General features: G+C 41.9%; 1 protein-coding gene across 14 annotated transcripts in view; it reads right to left on the minus strand.

Moving 5' to 3' along the window:
• Window positions 1–5,486: 5,486 nt before the first annotated feature.
• anapc1 (anaphase promoting complex subunit 1) overlaps window positions 5,487–21,857 on the minus strand; it is a 112,557-nt gene continuing 96,186 nt past the window's right edge. For 3 of the 14 annotated variants that reach the window (XR_015109571.1, XR_015109557.1, XR_015109559.1), the window contains 2 exons: window positions 18,438–18,573; window positions 5,487–16,638 (listed from right to left, as the gene is read on the minus strand). The gene's annotated coding sequence lies outside the window, so the exon portion shown is untranslated. The remainder of the gene's footprint in view (window positions 16,639–18,437; window positions 18,574–21,857) is intronic. The other 11 variants (XR_015109560.1, XR_015109561.1, XR_015109562.1 and 8 more) reach the window with 10 other exon arrangements.

Below are 21,857 nucleotides of genomic sequence, written 5' to 3' on the forward strand. Positions count from 1 at the left end.
TATGACCGGGATTAACCCCCTTCTGTAGGTCCACCTTACATTTGCTCCAAGGAGTCTCTCACATCCCACAGCGAAGCCGAGCTGTCAGCTACAGCTGCATCCACCTCCACACCACCTCCTTGACGTAGGTATACGCCCTCTTTGCTTGCTCAAGTTCAGTGTATGTGAGGTTCCTCAGCTAGTGCACGTAACAGTGGGACCTTTAGATGAGTAAGCAACCAAAGCAAGACACAGACCATCGTGGTCCTCGGGAGTGTTATTATCATTTCTGACTTCATGCGATGTTATTACTAAGCCCAGTCTCTGAAACAATTCCACCCAGCAGAGCTGGAACATTTTGCGTTCTGTCTCTGGAGATCCATTTTCTTGCTCCAGTCTGAGTGGGCCGATGAACAACAGTCATTTTAACTCCCACTTTGCTATGTTGCACGCAAATTCTTTCTATTTTCCATGTCAGGGATGCTCACCCTATGATCTATACACATCCTGGCAAAATTATTTTTCTTGTGACGTGATTTACATTTGGCAAATTGAAGGACTTTTTTTTTAGTCGATCTATAAAACCACATCTACAGCGACTTGTGGCTTTGTTGTCTGGTGGTTGGAGCGTTCTTAAGTCTGTTCACTTTGCTTCCTCTGTCAGTACTTTGACTTAACTTCATGTAATCACACACACACACACACACACACACACACACACACACACACACACACACACCTGCATACACTGCCCTGTGCTGACTGCATTGTGCAATGTGCTATTTTAATTTCATATTTTAGGGATGTATACACGATTTATAATTGGAGTGGGAGAGTGGTTGTTGCTTAATGAGAGCTGCTGGACATGTGAATTTCCCCTCAGGGATGAATTCAGTTTATTTACTATTTTTTTTCTTTTCACTTCCATGGCAGATAACAATTACATTTATGCCCAATCAGCTTCTCATTTGGCTGCCAGAATACAGAGAAATACTGTACACAGTCATGAAAAAGCCTGGGAATGTCATGGAATACGAAAAAAGCTACTTCAAGGCCACGAAAATTTGCTTCCCGAGTGCCCTCATCTACTGTCCGTATGCACTGGTAAAAACTGACACAGATTTTTCATGTATTAAACAGGCTGTGAAATATATGATCATTTTCCTCAAAGGTGTAGAAAACTAATAAAAATACTTATAAATCCTGCAAAAATACAATAAGTATCGTGTTTGCAAAGTAATTTCACCCTCTATGCACAATGCATGCACAATCTTGCCAAAAAGTCCCCTAATGCACCATAATTTGCAGTCTGAGAAGTCGTCTAATTATGTAAAACCTCCATGGCTGCACAAACAAAGCGGCTCTCATTCTTCGTCTTTATGTCTTTTTACGGTGGTTGGCATCTTGCTTGCTGCTGCATTATGAGAACCTACATTGATATAATTCATTCCCTATCCCTTTACCCCTTTACCTAAACCTGCACAGCTAAATGCCTGACCCTGACCCTAACCATGACCTAATGCTAACCCCTGACCCCTAAAACCAAATCTTGACCTTCAAACAGAACGTCTGAGCTGTGAGGACTGAGGAAAATGTCCTCACACGTCAAAATGTCCTCACTTTGCTGTGATTTATCAAGGGTTGGGTCCCAAAAGGATAGAAAGACATGTATACTCGCTCTCAGGCGTGTGCACACACGCACACACACACACACACACACACACACACACACACACACACACACACACACACACACACACACACACACATCATATTCATCATCGACATACAAGCTTTGCTTACTGGTGCTCTTTTAAAGAGAAAAAGAGAAGACGTGCTGTGCTTCTGAGGCTGAAGAGGAAGGTGAGGAGGGCAGGGGAGAAGCGAGGAGGGGGGAGGAGCAGACAGACGGACGGACAGATTACTTTATTAATCCCATTTGGACGTTCCGCCAGGGAAATTGCAAAGAGGAGCAGCTCAAACCTGTCTCTGGGGACACATTTGCACAGCAGAGACATTAACTGAGAGTTTCCTTTTTATTTTTTTCTGCAAGTTCAGTTTTTTAGTAGCAACAACAATGCCTGATTTTAAGTGAATATGTATTTTCTGAAATTAGGCATTTATGCCTATTGTTGTTGATGACACCATCATTTCCAAAATAAGATACTTTGAAGCCTACGGGCACAACTTTTCCCGTCTGGCAAAACGACTGGGTTTTTATGTTCTCATGTCACATTCTGTTCTGTCATTTATACAAGCGGCTTGAAACTCCACCTCAAAGGCTGCATGGGGAAAAGAAGCAAGAGTGTTTCTTCAGCAGCGACTGATTCAGGGCAGCCGGGTCTGAATTCTTCCTTACTAAGGGTCATCGAGGTCACTGGTAGCTGTCACTGGTACCACTGGTTGCTGTTATCGGGCTGAGGTTTTTATCCGAGCTGTAAACCAGCAGAGCATCTGGCTTCACCACAGTGCATGACGCTGTGTGTGGCATTTTCTGTGATTTCCACGAGAATGTGCACCAACTTTAAAAACCCATATTCAAATTCAACACACACATACACACATGCATGCATACGCAACTGTGCGTGCGTGTGTGTGTGCATGTGTGCGCACATGCATTCATTTGCGCATGAGTGTCTGTGCATGTATTTGCTCTCAGCGGTGTGACAACAGTATGTGTGTCAAGGTTGCTGTTAGACATGTCCGGACGTATTCTCAGTCAGTGCTGCACAGATGTCTGGAGGCAAGTCAAAGACTGACACTCTCTCTCTCTCTCACTCTTGCTCTCTCTCTCTCTCTCTCACACACACACACACACACACACACACACACACACACACACACACAGAGTTTCTACTTTACTTCCTTGTGTATTACTATGTTTTAATTCTTAAGGAAAGGGAACAATGCAGACCTAAACTATATTTTTTGGATTAAATAAGGAAAAATGCCCATGTTTTCTGAAACAAGAAATCACACCTATTTATCAAAGAGTGTGACTAACAACAAATTTTGTGTGTGTGTGTGTGTGTGTGTGTGTGTGTGTGTCACATTTCCATCTTCCAGTCATCAGAACTGTTCCAAATGATCCAAACGACTTTTTGTTTCTGTATTGATGAAACTCACTCTGTACTGATGAGCACGTTCTGTGTTTCTAATCGGACAAAAGAGATGAGGCACCGTGTGGCAGCGCGGCTCGGTCGATTCACTACCTGTCAGCTCACCTGCAGATAAAAACAGCACTCCATGGGGTTGTGTTTTACATTTCACTCACAAACAACACCAACACTGACAAGACATCAAAATTTCACTTCAAGATTTGACATGGAAACAAGCGTAATAGCTGCTAAACACAAGACCAGAGCCTGCAGAGGTTTGACATGTCTCCAGCGCTTGTTAATTGTTCACACTTTGCCACTGTGTGTGTTGGTCTGCTGCTGGAAAGAAATTCTTTCTGGTTAAGTTGTGTATTGAGTTGTAAGAATGATATAGATGTACGAAATTCATTGTACTTTTTCAAACAGTATTCAAATCTATGCATGCGAATCGTATTTGAAAAAGCTGGCTTATCGCTTTTTAATGTGATTTTCATTGAAAAGCGTAGTCTCTGAAGTTTTACGCAGTTCGTAGTAAAATGCTTCAAAGGAATAATACTGTTAAAATGACTTACTGTTCCAGTTTGAAGTCAGTTCAGCTAATACACTAACACACAGTCAAACAAATTTCACCTTGACGCCTTCTTGTTCAAGCGAAACATCATTAAATGTTACAGGAAGTAGATTAAAATGTGCTAAATTCATTTGTTGGAGCATTCTGACACTTAGCCAGGATGTTGAAATTGCCATTGTATTTAACATCCTAGCTTTTATAAAATGGAACATTTTACACCGAGAAGGTGAGAGACCTCATGAGATCATTGGCATACGAATAGAAACCTTTGGACGCTCAATAAGACGCTGATCGTTTCATTTCCGCAGTGACAAACATTTACAGAGACGGCCTGGTGTTTTCTCAGAGGAAACAATGAGAAATATTTTGCCCAAACAGGTGTTCCCACTTGTGACGGCCCGGCCAATGTTCGTTATACCAAGGGTCAAGTCCACTATAGGAGGCCTGTGTGCATCCTTACGTGTGCTTAAGTTACCCTTTCTACTTTGTGCTCACTTAATGAAATAAAACTTACTGGGAAGTTTGCTCAGATTATTCAGAGATGACCAGCAAGGCAGCACAGGAGCTGAGTTGCTGGTCATCTCAGCGGTTTGATGCCCAACCCCAAGGATGATTGGTTGCTGGGCCATCTGGGTTTACACCACACTATTTCCCTGGAAGACAGGAAGAGCTAGGCCTCCACAGGAGATGAGTCACTGCCCATATCTTCAGTGACTCACTTACTTCCTGGGATGAGTGGCTAGTGGAAGGGCCAGCAAACACACACGTTGTTCAGGGAGGAAAGATTTTCATTCGCCGTCCAGGGAGATTTGGAGAAAAAATATACTCCCTTTTGGAAAATAACGTCTGCTCTTGTGAAACTGCAATTCCAATATTTCATTGTTTTCTAGAGCAGGCATCACCAAATGGCGGACCGCGGTCCGGGTCCCAACCCCGTGACAGTTCTGTCCGGACCTGTTAAGATTCTAATATTGATAAAAAGATCAATTATTCGTGCATGGGCTGCTAATCTAGTTAATATGACAGCATCATCATCATCAATAGCCAGGCCAATCAAATCGATTGTTTACCTTCCAGCACCAGGGAATAGCGAGAGAGAGAGGAGAGAAAATGGCTTGCTCCAAAATGAGATAAGTAGATGGTGAAAACCGAACTTTTAAAGATGAATGGACGGACCGGTACGTTCCTTCGTTTTGCCTGCAGCCAGTTCGAAACCTTTGTGTCTCATATGCTGTGAAACTGTGGCGTTAATAAAAGGTGGCAGCGTTAAGCGTCGCTCTGAGACCAAGTGCGGGTGGTTTGAGGAAAGTTACCCACAGACGTCCGCAGTGAGGGCAGGTAAAATGGTCGAACTGAAAGCACAGTATGAGAGGTCCACCCTGAAAACAATACTGCAGTCTATCTTTTTCCCTTCAAGTGCCATACAGGTTCAGACTTATCAGTATGTTAAAAGTATATTATTTGGAAAACCCTTTGACATTTGACAGTTAGTGATACAGAGGTGTGCGTACGTTGCTGATTTTATTTTCATCAGGTTTGGCTATTTTGAGTGACAGTACGAGATTTGGGCCTTTGCTGATAGGAAGTTTTAGTAACTGGACCTCTTAGAATTTGAATTGAATACCCCAGCTCTAGAGTTTCAGTTTGCAAAATCCAAATTCCTTTTATTAAACCACATGCTGACCTACCCTGGCTAGTAGGTACTGGGTTATTTATGTGTAAAAGTGGCTAAAGACAAGATCAAACCTGTAGTCAGTGTCAGTGCAAAATGCTCACTGACTCTAACACACACAACAAAGTTGAGGTTCTATTGAACCTGACTTGTTGGAAGAACGGTCCCAGAGCCACAGATTGGTTTCTTTTGAGTTTATTGAACCTCATCATTTAAGAAACTACATCCATTTTCAACAAAATATAAACACATCTAAATAAGGCTTTAATTATGGACTCGATAACATTTTGATTGCCGTATGTTTCTGACCTTATCAAACCTCTGCAGAGAAAAAAGGCTTTTATGTAACCCTTTGAGCATTTTGTACACATTAGTCACCATATCGAACATAAAGGTGTGAAGTTATACAGCCACATCCTCAACCACAAAGAAGCCTCCTCTATGAATCCGTTTCACCCTGGAAATATTTACTTATACATGTTGAATATGTTCCAAACAGACACTCAGAGAAACGAGGAGAGTACAAGATAATGATGATTAAAAAAAAAAGGCCATTAAACCACTTGTTTGTCAGTTGGAAACAATACTTATCTCAACATCAGCTACTTGTCTGGTTCAGTCTGTCTGAGCCCCCACCTCACCTAGAAACATCCCGATAATGGGATTGATAAGGGTATGATACTGAAACCCTGACGTGTGAAACATAAATGTCAGTATTTTCTGCTGATAATGAGCTGAAAAGACCTTTGTGGCGGAGAGTCTGCTGCACCTCTGCTGGTGGAGACACAGGGGTAGCTGTTCATGCTACTTAAAATATGTGCTTTTATTATATTTTCTATGTTAAGGGATTCATTAAGAAGCGTGATGACATTAATGGCGTGTTTACACTGAATAATGCAAAAGTGCACATTGAAACATTTCCTTTTAAATTCGGTTGAGCTTTCTCAAAGCTAACATTACCATTCTTATCGTTAATGAGCTTAGCTGGAGACGTCACTGTTGAATAAATGTATAATCTTAAATCCTTTTTAGCAGCATCAGCCTGTTTCGTCTGGTTTTATTTCATTCCTCATCTTTTTTATACTCCTCTTCTTTGTTAGCCTCATTTAAACTCTGCTCTAAGTGCTTCATTTGACCTCTGACATTACACGGATCCGCTTCATCGAGTGAGGGCAGGTGATGCCAAACTGTACCACTGATACTTGTCTTATTTTGCATGTAACCACTGCACAATTTCAGGACTGTGTGAGCTCAATCATAGTCCAAAGGTCAGCTATTTGCAGCTATTTTAATTTTCGGTGTGTGGAACTTTAACATGTCCAAAATATGCCGCCCTGAAACATGAAGCTCCCACAAATAGACCATGAATCATTTCTTACAGCCGGGATTCACTCCTGCTACATCCACCGGCCGCCACTTCAAAACAAGAAGCATGTTAAGCTTTAAAGCCAGATAAATATAACCGCCCATATTTCACATGCATTCATACTTTTTTGGTCTCTGTCACTATCTTCCTACTTCACACCCTGTTTCTTTCAGCCTCTTTTTGTCTCGCTCTTGATATCTTGATAAATTTCTCTACTCTCGGGCAGTTACTTAGTTAGTGTTATTGTGGCAGTTGCGTAATTGCAGACACACACACACACACACACACACAAAGAGGAAGGCCTTGGGTGTACGGACTGAGTGGGCGTATCAGAGAGCCGTCTCTTCTGTTCAATCATGCCATGCAGTTATAGCTCAAAGTGCAAAAGGGCCGGCTGAAGGGGAATACAGTTTGCCAGGTGTGTTGGTGATAAACAGTCCCAGCCAGTCACATCCTCACTGTCATAGCTCTGAAAACAGCTGCGCAGGGTGAACTTGCATAGAATCAAAAATGGCATGGAAAAGATTCAATCTGGCGCCATTTCAGTCATGATTCTATCGTCTTTTGTGGCTCCCACTCTGATGGGACACTGGTGCATATTATTCTAATAGCTGAACGGTGATGTACAAGTGCGCATGGCTGCAGAATCTTGGTGCTCCCTGAAAAAGTGTGTGCTTACTTTACTTTTACAGTTAGTTTTGGATAAAATTGTAGGCATAATTAGCCTGCAATCTCCATGACATAAAAAACTGAACCGCGTGCATTCATTTGATTGCAAGCAGAACAGATACAGTCAGATCAACAATATGATTTGTTGCTACTTTCAAAGGAAGAAACACAGGAGGCTACAAGCTAAGCTAAAGGCTACACCCCTCTAACTACCTGGCTACCCTTCTGGCAAATGTCAAATTCTGATGTTGAATACTTGAAAACTGATGTTGATTGAAACATCAATGCTGTTGTTAATGTCTGCTTTAGATTAGGCTCTTAGGATGCTGTTATAAGAGACTCCCTTCTCCCTGTTACAAGTCAGACAATTTTTTAGGATAAAACAATCGCATAATGTTGCTTTAAATGATGAAAATACACTTCTGAGTCATTGACAGTGTTGGTGATTTATTTTGTACAATGGCAGAGAGGTACGAACAAGCCGCGATTTAAGAGGATGAACGCAAACAATGAGAGCACTGATAGATTTAGAAGACAGCTGCGTAATTTCTGAACACTCGCAGCATGACGGAAACGCGCCGCGGATACACACAACACAATCAGACACATGAACGCTCTGCAACGACACCAGGAACTTATACTAAAACAAAAAAAAATCAAAAACAAACACACGGCAAAATACACGATGAGCAGAAATGCTGCAGGTCAAGCTGCCCCAACAGAAGTGCTCCAGGACACCGGGGGCAGCGTTGAGCGGATGTTTATGAGCTGAGAATAAGAGGAAAGTCCAGGCGAGAGAGTTGGATTTTGGACATTGGAAGACAACTTGAGTGAAGAGACAAAAAACATACATCAAATTGTTTTACATTTAGCCTTTATAATCACGTTCTGGTGCCAGGCAGCATTTTGTTGTTATTTACTTGGCATGGTTTTCCTAATAGAAGTGTTTTGGTTGTTGCGGCAGGTTGGTGTATTTGGTTGTGTTGTGAGTATTTGCAGCCCGATTCCTCGATGCGTTTCCTTTATGTTGTCTTCATTTGCTGGTGTTGTCTCTCTTTGTGTTTGTCCTTTTATTGCAGCACCTTTGCACCTCTCGGCAGCAGCAATTTTAACATACAGGCAAGGTCTGAATCTACAACACACACAGGAAAATCCATCATTTGGTCTGTCAAGATGAGTGAAACCTTATATTGGTGTTTCTGTCTTTTTAAGTTTGAGTATGTCAGTATGTGTTTGTTTTTTAGTATTACATTGTGGAGAGAATACCACAAAAATGTTAGTTTATGTATTTGTAAAATCCAGGTGTTCAAGTTTTAGTTGTGAATTTATCTTTTACTGGTGTGTTACCAGCTGTGCTCAGCACAAGCCAGGATTTCAACGTCATCAACATGCCCTCACTGGGAAGAGCTTCACTCCAACACAGACCACAAGCCGGAAAGCCAAAAACCTCAACACCTGGACAATCAACAAAACAATCAACCTCCTGCAGGTGTTTTATGGCCACTTGGTGAAATGCAGCAATAAATACGTTACTTACTGCCCCTTAAAACCTCCTCATTTTGTTCTTCCTTTCAACATTTAAATAAATTATTCCCAGAGGCGAGTCCACACCATTTGTTTGCCAAGAACTGGCAGCTGCAACCATGACACAGAGCTCCACATCTTCTGTGGTCACTAAACCCTGGTGCCGCGCTCTTATGAAGATGATATAATGACGCCAAAAATGACTCAGCAACATCTCAGCTGGAACAGAATGAGAGAGAGAGAGAGAAAGAGAGAGAGAAAACATTGTTAGGGCACTGAGAAAAGATCAGGACAAACATGCATGACAAATTTGTGTCAATTTCTGGGATTACAGATGTTTATTAGCAGCATTATAATCTACAAACTGATAAAATACAACAGACTATTTTATTTTAAACCCAAAATTTAGCAAAAAAAAGACAACACCCTGAAATACAATTACTAATGATTCACCCTGTCTAGTCCACCGTCCTGGAAGGAGTGTGTTTGTGTTGTTGATATGACAACTAACGGTTATTTTTAGTTACTAGTTTCTCCTGAAATCCTCCCCAGTCATCTTCTCCTCGTTTTCCCTCAGTTCTACTTAGTCCTGGATCCGCCCGTCCTCAGCCGCGGATCTCAGCATCCTACGTGTGTCCACCCTGTTTTTCTGTCTGTCAGCAGGATGATGCAGAAATTACGAGGCCAATTTTCCCTACATACAGTGCAGAGGTGTAGAACGGTCCAAGAAAGAACCCAATCAAATTTGGGACAGGTTAGTCATAGTGCCACCTGGTCACATACGGAAGTGGCGCTTCTTTTTTCTCTATTTGATCCACCTCAGATATGGTCAGAGATGTTGGCTCAATGTGAAGACTGTTTTTTTCAGCGGTGGCCATGCAGCCAGATTTGATAGCTCAGCAGAGACCACAAAACTGTCGTGACTGAACTCCACATGATCACTTCTTTTCCAAACTTCATGTTTTGGTGGGGGCGGCACGGTGGTGCAGTGGTCAGCACCGTCGCCTCACTGCAAGAAGGTTCCGGGTTGGAGCCCCGGGAGAAGCACAGGATCTCTCTGTGTGAGTCTGCATGTTCTCCCTGTTCCTGTGTGGGTTCTCTCTGGTACTCCAGCTTCCTCCCACAGTCCAAAGACATCAAGAGGGGACCAGGTTAATCCAGACTCTAAATTGACCGTAGGCGTGGCTGTGAGAGCCAATGGTTGTCTGTCTACATGTGTTGGCCCTGTGATGGACTGGTGACCCGTCCAGGGTGAACCCTCTCCCAGAGGGCTGCTGGGATAGCCCCCCCCCCCCCCCGACCCTTAAGATAAGAGGGAGAAAATGGATGGATGGATGTTTTGGTGGAAGTCCTGGCCTAAAAACATGTTAAAGCTGAATTCAAGACGTAGCGCCACCTGGTGGTGCGAGACAGTGAGCCGAACATGTGACAAACATCTGTGCTGTATTCACATGACATACAGCAACATAATATGTAGTGAGCCCGTGCGCCCTAGTGTCACCTAGTGAATGCAGGAAGTGATATTTGCACTGAAGTGGGTCAGTGTGTACGCCCCCAACAGACACACACACACACACACACACACACACACACACACACATACATTCAGATATAGAAGACAAGAGGAGGAAACAGACAAGAAAAAAAGAGCCTCACTGTTGACTCGAATGAGGCAAGAAAGGGGAAAATAGTTCATCTGTCTTTATTTCACCTTCATTAACTTTTAGAACACGAGTCAAAAGGATCTGTTATTTTTGTTTATTCTCATCGTTGGATCAACTGTATGTAAAAACCCTGTTATCTGTGTAATTATGATACTTTTTCAAATTTTTAATTGATCTTATTTTTTCTAATTTACCTGTGACATTTCTATAACTCTGTATAAGCAGCAGACATTGGTTTGTAGCTCAAATTGTGCAAAAAAAAAAAAAATTAAACATAGCATTATACTTGGCATATTTTTTGTTATACATCGTGTAAACCAGTGTTCCCCAAACTGCAGGCTACAGCACCAAGGGGGGCCATGATGGTATTTACAAGTGGTCCGTCAATTCATTTCAAACACATCACAAAAGTTTTTAATTCTTTTTTTTTGGGGGGGGGGGGTGTACAGATCATTTTTGCTCTGGTTATTGTCAAATTTTACACATCAGTGATTTGGTGAGCTTCATATGAGCTTAACTATTAGCACAAACTTTCTACATTTTATACGCAGTCGATGTGTGAAGGGCTGCAAGCCCTTAAAACAGGTGGACAGCGTGATTAAAGACCCTGTAAGAAGGGCAAAGAGATGAATTACAGTTCTACATTTACAAGTCAGCATCCCTGCTCACACCATTACACCAGGACAGGTTGAGATTTCTCAGCTTTGGTGATGCCGTTAATCATTCTCCTCACAGCAGAAGAAATGAATTACTCAGGTGCCTTTTAAGTGGAGAACCACTTAGTTTCAAACTCAAGATATTGATGCAGAGAACCCTTTCAGTGCCTTGAAGGCAGGTTGTCTGAGGGGGGTGGGTGGGTGTCAGCACAAGGGAGGTGTAAAATATTAAAGTCAACAGTGCACCTGCATAAAATGCCACCCTGAAAATAGGATGATTTTTAAGGATAAATTCTTAAATGCCACTAATGATTTGAAACAATTGACAATTCCCTCCTGGGACAAAGATAAATACCTCTGATGAATAATTTATTGCGGTGACAGGACAAGATTACGCAGTCTGATAGATGACTTGCTGCTTTGTCTTCCCCAGCTGGTAAAGTGGATGTGCATGCAGTCCTCTTGGGCAGCATAGATGACACAGAGTGATACACTGTGTTAAAAGCCGGGAAAGAATTATATTTATCTAAATCGCAGCAACCTGTGTGCACCTGTCTACATGTAGAAGTGTTTACGGTCTGAAGTGGACTGGTACTCCTCTTAATCACACACACTAACGTGATGATCCAAAATGTGGGCTGGAGCACGTGTGGAGTCTGCATGTTCTCCCTGTGCCTGCGTGGGTTCTCTCTGGTACTCCGGCTTCCTCCCACAGTCCAAAGACACCAAGAGGGGACGAGGTTAATCCAGACTCTAAATTGACCGGAGGCGTGACTGAGTGTGAATGGTTGTCTCTCTATATGTGTTGGCCCTGCCATGGAATGGCGACCCATCCAGGGTGAACCTGCCTTTCGCCTGACGGCTGCTAGGACAGGCTCCACCCCCCCATGACCCTTAACAGGATAAGCGCTAGAACATGGATGGATGGACGGAAGCTCTCCAAGAGCACTGTGTTCTCTGGTGAAATTCGCTGCCTGGCCACCAAGAACATTATTTAACAAAAGACTAGATTTGAGATCCAGTTGCTCTGGTAGAGGAGGAGTACGCCTTCATCCATGTGTCAAAAAAGCACTTAAGTTCCTGATGCCACCAGGCGGCGCTACGACTAATTTGCACCAAATTTTAGTGCACCACCAGAAACATCACAATTACCGAAGATAATAATACCAAACAAAATGTTACATCGAGCATTTACATACCATGTTTTCTTTTCTGCGAACAAAGGTGTTACCGTAACATTTCTATCTCCAGATTGCACAGCCACAGTAGCGCCACTGACGCTGGGGTTACGTCACCAGCTCTTCCCTCTTGACAAATAAAGTCGATTAATTATTTGGTGAGAAGATTAAACAGTTTGATGGATGAGTAGATGTTTTGTCTTGTCGCCGCTTTTGATGGAGTGGAAAACGTGCATCAGCACTCGCAGGTTGAAGAGTACTTAACGCCGGCTGTATGTATTGGCTGGAGATCAAGGGTGAAGTTCGGTGACGTCTACTGAGTATAAGTCATCCCGACTAGCATCTTTCATCAGCCCCTCTGATCTACATCTGAAATCTTTCTCCTGAATGTTATTGCAGTTCACTGTTCATCCAATAAATCCCATGTTTAACAGCTTTAGTTAAAACCATTTATACATGAATATATCCCAGGGTATGTACAAAAATAACTTAAGTACATTTCAGCAGCTGCATAAAAAAATACCATTGGATTATCCCTAAAAGTGAACATTCTTTTTTTTTTTTTAAAGCATTAAAAACATGCTTGAATTGGAATATTGTTCTCTCTAGTTGGCTGTGTCGAGGAAGCTGGCATGAAGGGTGAGTTGCTGATGGCAAGGTTCCATTTAGCTTCTTCAGGGTCCCAGTGTTCTGCATGCTGGCTCAGTGTCATGGCTCACTGGGAGATCGTTAATGTACAGGTTACTTACGTTTCCTACTGTGATAAGTTAAAATATCTGCCGTGACCAACGCCGTCTGTACTGTAATCAAAAAGGTTCACATTTTTTTAAAGTCTTTGGTTTGAGGCGGACAAACTCAGCAGGACAGAAAAATGTACTCTAGAGTCACAGTGTGACATTAATCACTCGGTGGACTCAAACAGTTCTTTGGGTTTCACTTCACGGGAGATGGAGTTCATTTGCTGACTCAAGAGATGGATCTGGAGATAAAATGGCTGCGTCTTAGACCAGAACGAGAGAGGTGGGACATTACCCCAAATTGTGATCTACCACACACACACACACACACACACACACACACACACACACACACACACACACACACACACAGCTGTCAAAACAAATCTTCGAGGCCCCTGTGCTCAGGATTTTTTTTAAGACAGGAAAATGGACATCTGCTGCTTTTGTACTATAAATTTGTGTTTGGCCAAGAAACTGTGCCAGGATGGAGTGCAAGTGGAAATAGTCACGCTGCAAGATTAGTTTCCACCCGGTGAACACACAAAGATACACAAAGGCTCAAATACACATAAACAAACGAGAGTCAATTAGATCTCGCTGCTCTGGATAGAAGCTTTGGACTGATTTATGTAGTGTAGACCTCGTCCGAACGTCTCCCTGCTGTGGCTTCAGTTTCAGTTGTCAACTCTTTCAGTTTATCATGCTGTTCCAGGAACCCGGACCGTCCTATTATTCATTTTAGGACACATTTTATGTCCTCATTAAACTGCATCCTGTAAACCCAAAACACATCTGGAGGAACACTGAGAAGTGCCTACGTCAACTTTACACTCGCGAGCCAATTAGATTAAAGATCTGTGTCAGTCAGAGGAGACTGACTGGCCTCAGCATCGGTTCGCTGATCGGTTGGTTGACATTCACAAGTGATCCATGAATTCTTCTTCAAACAAACCATCTGATGCATCTGATAAGGGGCGGGGGGGCGGGGGGGGGGCACACCGGAGTTCAAAATCCTGGTCACCTCACACGCACGCGATATCTCAGAATCTCTTTGAGGGCGTTCACTCAAACTCGTCACAAGCATACACTGGGAGGTCAAAGGTCAAGGCCACAGTGAATAGCACGATGGCCGTGTGGTATTTCCAGTTTGTTTTTGTGAAACTACAAGGTGCATCCATCCTTAGCTTGTCTTATCCTTGGCACACTATGATGCCATCAGTCAGCTCCTCCACCTCAGTTCTACCATGCTACCAAATTTGATCAGTATCCAACTGCGGCTTTGAGTCGACAAACCAACAGCAGCGATTGCATGACCACCTTGAAGAGGTCACAGAAGTAAACGCAGGTGTGTCACATGATGACACCTCTAGGGAGAAAGTGTGTGTCAACTGCAGCAAATGCTGAATTATCATTACTATTATTATTTTTTTTTTTTTTGCTTCAGGTTTTGATTATGAATTTGAAAGATTCACATTACCACACAGTGCATCATGGAGCTGATTTACACACCACAAACGCGCGCCAACACTCAGAACATCACTCATTCATTCTGCTGCACACCTGAATCTAATCAGCAGCTTTGTGTGGCTACGCGCGCAGCTGCACGGCTTCTGCCGAAAGTCTGGATAAAACACTTGTGATGTGCCGGTGATCCTCTTGTAGTCGATGTGTTGCCTGTTCCAACCGCTTGATCACACGTACAGAGCCGATGCAGAGATGTTTACATGCGTCTGGTCTTTTGAATCAGAGCACCGAAGTTACGGTGAGAACGGTGGATTTCAGCCCAGGTTATAATCAGAATGAGGCGACCACCAGACTCCTGCTTTTTATTCAATGTCTCTTCTTTTTACCCAACATCCGGCCGTCTTTAAAATAAACATTTGGAAGAAAAAAAAAGTCACAGTTAGCTTGCTGCAGTGTCAGCACATCCTCACCACAGGGTTTGCTGGAAGCCACTATATAGTTCTCCCTACTTAGGCTCCGCCTCCACCGCCACACAGACGTTCTCTGATGTTTAAAGCCCCCAATATCAAATGATGTATGAACTTCTAGGGGGTCTGATAACATTACCTCGATTGATCATCAGGAGTTTGTGATGAATGAAGGTAATTCCACTTAAGCTGATTAATCCGAGCTGCTGCATTAACTCTCCCTGTCAGTCATCCAGCACGAGCGAGTTGGATAAATGGTTCGAATGTACGGAGCAGAGATGTGAGGCGAGGCAGAGGATGAGAGGTACTCCAGTCCAATCACCACCAATTTTAGGAGTACATCGTTTTCAGGCTGCACAGTACATCAACTACCTCATCGGACGCAGTAACCTGACATGTTTGAGGCAAACACAGCCATTTCTTTACCGTACAGGTTGCAGTAAGGACTCCTGCGCTCTGTCTAACATGCGATCGAATGTTTGTTTGTGAAGTTTCAGTTCTAGATCTTTATCAGGCAAACCGGGGCTGTCAGTGAGAAGCCATCTTAAATAAGTAATTCACATCCTCAACCTGCAATGAAAGCTGACGGAGAAAAATACGTCTCGAAATAAAGTTGGAAAATAAAGCGCTCTCTATGATGTCATACATTCCTCCTGTTTCAACATTTATGGGTTTATTTATTTCCTCACAAACTGTTACGGGGTAAAACCACTGCTACTAAAAAAACAGAAAAGCTACTGAAATTAAAAAAAAAATTGAAACTGCAAAATTTCAATAACCTTAAGTTGCAGTATGAAGCCACCGCGTGCAAAAATAGCATGCAGAAAAACAGTCAACCTCAAAAGCCGGTATATAAAAAGATCCCAGAGAGCAGAAAAACAAACAAACAACCTTTTCATTTGTTGATGATAGAAATAATTATATTATTCACAGCCATACCTGACTGTGGTATGCAACTAATTAATTTATTGTAAACCATAAACCCGTTTGGACAAGACATGAGATAAAATCAACCAAACAGAAACACCAAAACTTTCAAACAATTCATGACAGAAGGAGTTAAAAAAAAAAAAGTCACTGGTCCCCCTCATACATCTGTTCAATATTATGTTTCTGAGATTTTTTTGTAGATTGGATGAAGTCAGTGTTGCACTTGTTCTCACTAGAGCTTTTTTTTTTTTCTAAAATATGCAGGTCCCTCTCAAGTTATATTTACTTTCTCTCAGTTGGAACAAACCCTGGAGGCTGAGATGTTGCTCTGTGCAAGAGGTCAGTAGGGGATAGGGGGTGGTTCACCTGGGAAAGTTCACTTCTGAAGTTTTGTCAGCCGGCTAATTAAGTCCTTGTTCCATCTTCACTTGCTCTGGTCCTGGAACAGATATTCTCACATTGACTTTAAGAAATTAATATTATTCATGTGGATTTTTGGGGCATGTAGTCTTTGATCAGGAACCTCAGCCGAAGGCTTTGTGATAAAGAGAACTGAATGCTTCCTGTCTCACCCACTTGACCTTTAAACAGCTGTCACGGGGGAGGGGTCGTGGATGCTGTCCTCTGCCTGTACACAGCTTTTCTTGCCACAATGCCATACTGGAGCACAAAAAAAAAAAAAAAAAAAAAGAGTTAACAATAAGATCAAAATCCAAAGAGCAGTTTCACTTTAATGCAGCTTTCTCATCTGCATACCAGGAGGAAATGTGTGCAGCAGTTACAGTGAGAAATCGATGGGCATCTTGCAGTAATGATGTACTTTCCTTATCAAAAGATAAGAGCTCAAGTCATTGTAACATTCAAAAAAAAGCTGAACAAAAAAAAAAGCGTGACATCACAAATTCTAAGATATCAGCCAGCCCATCTGGCTTACGTAGGTGGACTTTACGGCCGTCTGACCCGGTTGCCAACTCATCGACTTGTTAAAAGACAAAACAAACCGAGGAATGACGAGATTAAGAGTCAAGGGAGGAAGCTCGTCTTTGCAGTTCTATCTGTGAGGTGCACCTGCTCACTCACTCGTATTAATTCACTTAAATCCTAAAAATTATTGTCATGTGGGAACTTTCAAAAAATATGATATAATAACTAACATCAAGTAATGCACTCCATAGCAGGATCATGAGAAAAAATGCTTTGTATGTGGCGTTTTAAAGGCTTTTAAAGGGTCTTATATTAAATTTAGGAAACCACACACACACACACACACACACACACACACACACACACACACACACACACACACACACGTGCTGCATTTCCTCAGTCAAAGCACGGCCATGCTGCTGTAACATGTGAACTGAGACTATTTACAAGGTTTTTATGATCCAGCTAGAAGAGAAACAGAAGATTTGACACCTTTTGATAAGAAAAGTCACATGATTTATGAGATATGTGAGATTTTCCTGACAAAATCTGAGAAATTACGTTGTTTGAGTGCACGGTTACCGAGAAGTGGGGGAAGTGATGTAACGCTATATGTGTTAGTAACCGCAGTCACTCCGTGGGTCTTGTGATGAATTTGCAACATCACCTCACAAATTTGACAAACACAAGTGGAATTTTTTTTGGAGTGAACCTGAGGGAATATTGTCATATTATCATACTGAATATTCCATAAATAATCCTGTTTACATCAAACCGTACAAATACAGAAATACCACGGCAACAACTGAATTTCACTGTTGTTGTATTAGCATTAAACATTCTGAGACATAATTTCTCATAATACTGGTTCATGAAATTATTTTTAATATATTTGGTATTATTCTGGAGTTGTTGTTGTTTTTTTTTACTGTAGCATGTTTAATTTTTTTAAGATGAGTTTATAGCAGGAATTTAGACGAGTTATATTGCTTATTAGCAGTCTACATGGTAGCATTAAGCTAACCCTTGTACACATCTGGCCATAAAGGCAGGAGGCCTTGTGCTTCAAGGTTACAAACTCCTCTAGAAACCCAATGTCCAGGTGAGAGACGGATGCAATCCAGGAAAACTGTGCTTAATATCGATAAAGGAATCATCAAAAGCAGTTAGTGTGGTGGCTAAATCATGAAAACAGCCAGCGTGTTAACCTTTATAGGTCTAGGGTATAAAAACACGGGTACGGCTTCACCAACAATAAGAGGGAATCACATGACCCCCGACAACGACATGACAGGAGATACACAAGTCCGTCCTGTCACGATGTCTGTATGACAACTGACCAAATCATAATGAGAAATAATAATATTCATGAGAAATACATTAAATATTTTTATGTAACCAAGCAGTGGATCCAGGAACTTCCTCTGTCATAAAGTTTCAGTACCCTACAGCATGTCCCTGTTTCAGAAAACACAGTATCATCGAAAGAAGACAACGTTTTACAAAACACGTGTTGTGGTGTAGTTTTGTACCTGCGCTGCTGAGACACAGTTGACCTGAATGTCTCTGCAGTGACTTTCGCATGTAGAAATACAAACTCCTACCAGGGGATTGGCCGAGTCGGTTTCCACGCGGACGAACATTTTCTCAACGTCCTCCTTCTCAGCCCTGCAAGTAAAACAAAAGAACTGAGTCCGACAAACAGGCGGGTTTATCACGTCATTTTCTAATTTGTCTAATTTATTGTCTTTACTTTCCAGTATTATTTTGTGAAAAAGGATTCACTTTTTTTCCACGACCACACATGTGGAACCTATTTTTTGCACGAGAAAATAAACCAAGGAATCCATGACAAAATGTACCACTATTTAATAAATTGAAATGAAAATCTACATGGCGACTGAACTCACAAAGGTTTGCTACTCCTGAAACACACGTTTGATCTGACATAAACCAGGTTATGATCTGTGTTGGTGAAACACATAACTTGACTGCTAAGCGTTTATTTACAGAGACTCCGTTGCGTACAGTTGTGCGCTGACAACGTGAGTGCTTCAAATATATCGTTGCCCTTATGACTCCTTTCTGATGACTCATAAACATCTCCGTACGAGTGGTGCGGAATCTCTCGCCACTGAGAAAAAAAGCCTTCCACGCAGGAAGGAGCTGAGCGAGTTATAAATATGTATTGTATGCATTTATGTATCCCAGAACAACAGCTGGAACTTTTATTCCACAAAAAACACAAAACTGTTTTCATCCATCACACTCACCACTGAAAGACGCTGGGTGACGGCACCTGCTCTCACAATGAAATGAAACACACATTCTCTCAAGCGTCTACACAAACGACGACTGGGTTCACCTCGAGAGTTAAGTTCACAATCTTTTAAATGTCTTATTTGATTGTCAAATGTTTAAACTTTCGCGCTGCTCAACACTTTCAGTCGTTTTACTAAACACATGCAAACTAACAGAACAAAATGTCAAGCTGTCGTGGTGCAGTGAAATCATTTTCCACGTTTCAAAGCCACGAGGCACCTGTCACAGGGTCAGTCGATTTCTTTAGAGATTTTTCTCACAGCAGAACTACAATACACACACACACACACACACACACACACCAAGAGGCACTTGTGTGGGCAGATTTATGTTAACCTAAAGACTCTCAGTACATGGGTGAGAGAGATGATGGGACGTGGGTGGACAACTTCTAATGTGCCTTTTCTTTCATTTTTTAAGAACAATCAATAAAGATGTTGTTTTATTTTCTCTTGTCTGTGTCTCCGCTGCTGCTTTGACAGTCACCCTCTCCTCTGGGTTTCATAAATAATAAAATTTAAAAAAAAAAAAGGTTAGAATTCATCTAAGTTAATAGTGTAGGGTCGTAATCACAGTATCAACGTGACATGAAATCGCTGTCGTGCATGCTATAGTTGGTTATGTCCACAATGGAAAAGAGAAATAAAAATAATATAGAAAGTCTCTGCTTTACAACCGAGCAGAAAGATCCCGATGTTGCCAATATGTACTGTAGAATATCTCTTCAGATATTTGGTGTTACGCAGTGAAACGAGTGATTCAGCAGGGTGGAAGACTTACGAAAACACTGAATGCACATTCTCATGTGACGGTCTGATAGTGGCGCCTGCCTCTCGGTGAAGATTTTGGGACATTTTGTATCTTTTGTACCTTGGTAAACAAACGCAGGGCTTTGTCCAGGCTTGAATTTCAAGTTTTCTCCCCTGTCTGAGTCATTAACAGTCAGGTGAACAACCCATCATGGCCGCCGGTCACTGTGCATCAGGAAACACTGTGGAAATGTATTTTGTGTTACTCTGACCCGCTGTTTCCATTCATGCCCCCTTCTGGTAGACCTTTGATTCCTCCATGCTGTTGTTTTGACAGGGACTGTCACTCTCTGTGTTGGACATGTCACTCACTCATGGGGGGGGGGACAAAATGAAAAAGGAATTTGCTTGCCGTTACTGTCCTGCTTTACCGCGGTTCATTTAATTCAAGTTCACTCCAGCCCAACTGGGAAATCAGTTACAATACTGAGGGCAAGCACCTTCATGTATGGACTGTATATTCAGTCAGTCTGAGTTTGTTTAATCTTAAATCCAGAAAACGTCAAAGTAACAGTCAACCGAGGAGAAGCTTTCGTGTGTGTGCTTATTAGACGGCTGTGACATTTTCCTCAACATGATATTTACTTGCCCATACGAGGCAACAATGCATTTCTTTGTTTTTTTGTATGGAAATCCTTCCCATTATCTCTGTTTAGTTGTTTAAAGCTGTTTCCTCAAGTTCAAAATTTAATAAAAACACATTTTGTTTAAAAAAAATTTTTTTTTAAAAACAACTCTCGTTGATTTTCCCCTCTGCACTCCCCCGACTGTGCTCCTGGACAATCAATCAATGCAGCAGACGACACCACGGCGATTGCCCTGATCAGAACAGAGACAAGGTCACACACCGTCACCGATACTGTACACCTCAATGTCATCTCACCTCTCAACTCCTCCAAACTGATCAGAACTATGTGACGGTGCCTTTATTTTTGGAGCCTTACGAAAGCTCATCAGCAGCTTCCCCGAGGCTGCGGCTCAGCTGAGCTCCCCACCAGCGCTCCAGACCTTCTAACACTCATTACTGCAATCTTTCAGTACTTTTTATTATTTGCGCTGTTCGTTTTTTGTGCCGGCTGAACCTCTCGTGGGACTCATATTGTGATTATATACATTGTACATACAGCCACTATTTGTACACACTTCTTTTCAACTCTATGGCCTTCACGGCTAGTAACTATTGTACCTGGTGCTGGTCTTCACATGTGCAACTACTCGGCAGGAATCAAGGCGTTAAAAAAGCAATGAGTCTGATGCAGAATAAAACTCTGGGAAGTAATAACTCGGTTTCAAGGATTAATCAAAAATATGCAAAACGTTCGGGTTACTACTTTCTAATATCCTTAAAAAAAACAAAACCTAACATCTAAACTGGTATAATAATGATGAGGTATCATAATATAGGAAAGGTATAATAATGACACAAATGTATGGTAATGATATATCAACAAATAATATTCACAAGAGCAATAAAATCAAATGTGATTATTCAATCAACAGAATATTTCAAATCCAAACGTATCTTGTTGTAAAATCTCCTCTTGTGGAAGTATGTACTTATCCATACTGTGAAGACTGGCAATGCTTATGCCTTTGTACTTGTATTCACAGATACCTAAAAAAAAAAATAGGGACATTTGTTTTGCACCTCTGGTTGAATGCTAACTGCAACTCTTGGGCTTTATTCATTTGCTCTGCCCAGTGGCAACATGTGACCTGACGAGAAAATCCAGATAAATGAACGTATGCCAGGTCACCAAAGGAAGAAAACAAATGTGACGTGTCGTAACAGATTGCATGTGGATTGTAGAGCAATGCCGC

Source organism: Aulostomus chinensis, chromosome 16 (genome assembly GCF_037954235.1).
Source record: "Aulostomus chinensis isolate RoL2024-O1b breed Wild chromosome 16, RoL_Achi_v1.0, whole genome shotgun sequence".
Classification (NCBI taxonomy): domain Eukaryota; kingdom Metazoa; phylum Chordata; class Actinopteri; order Syngnathiformes; family Aulostomidae; genus Aulostomus; species Aulostomus chinensis.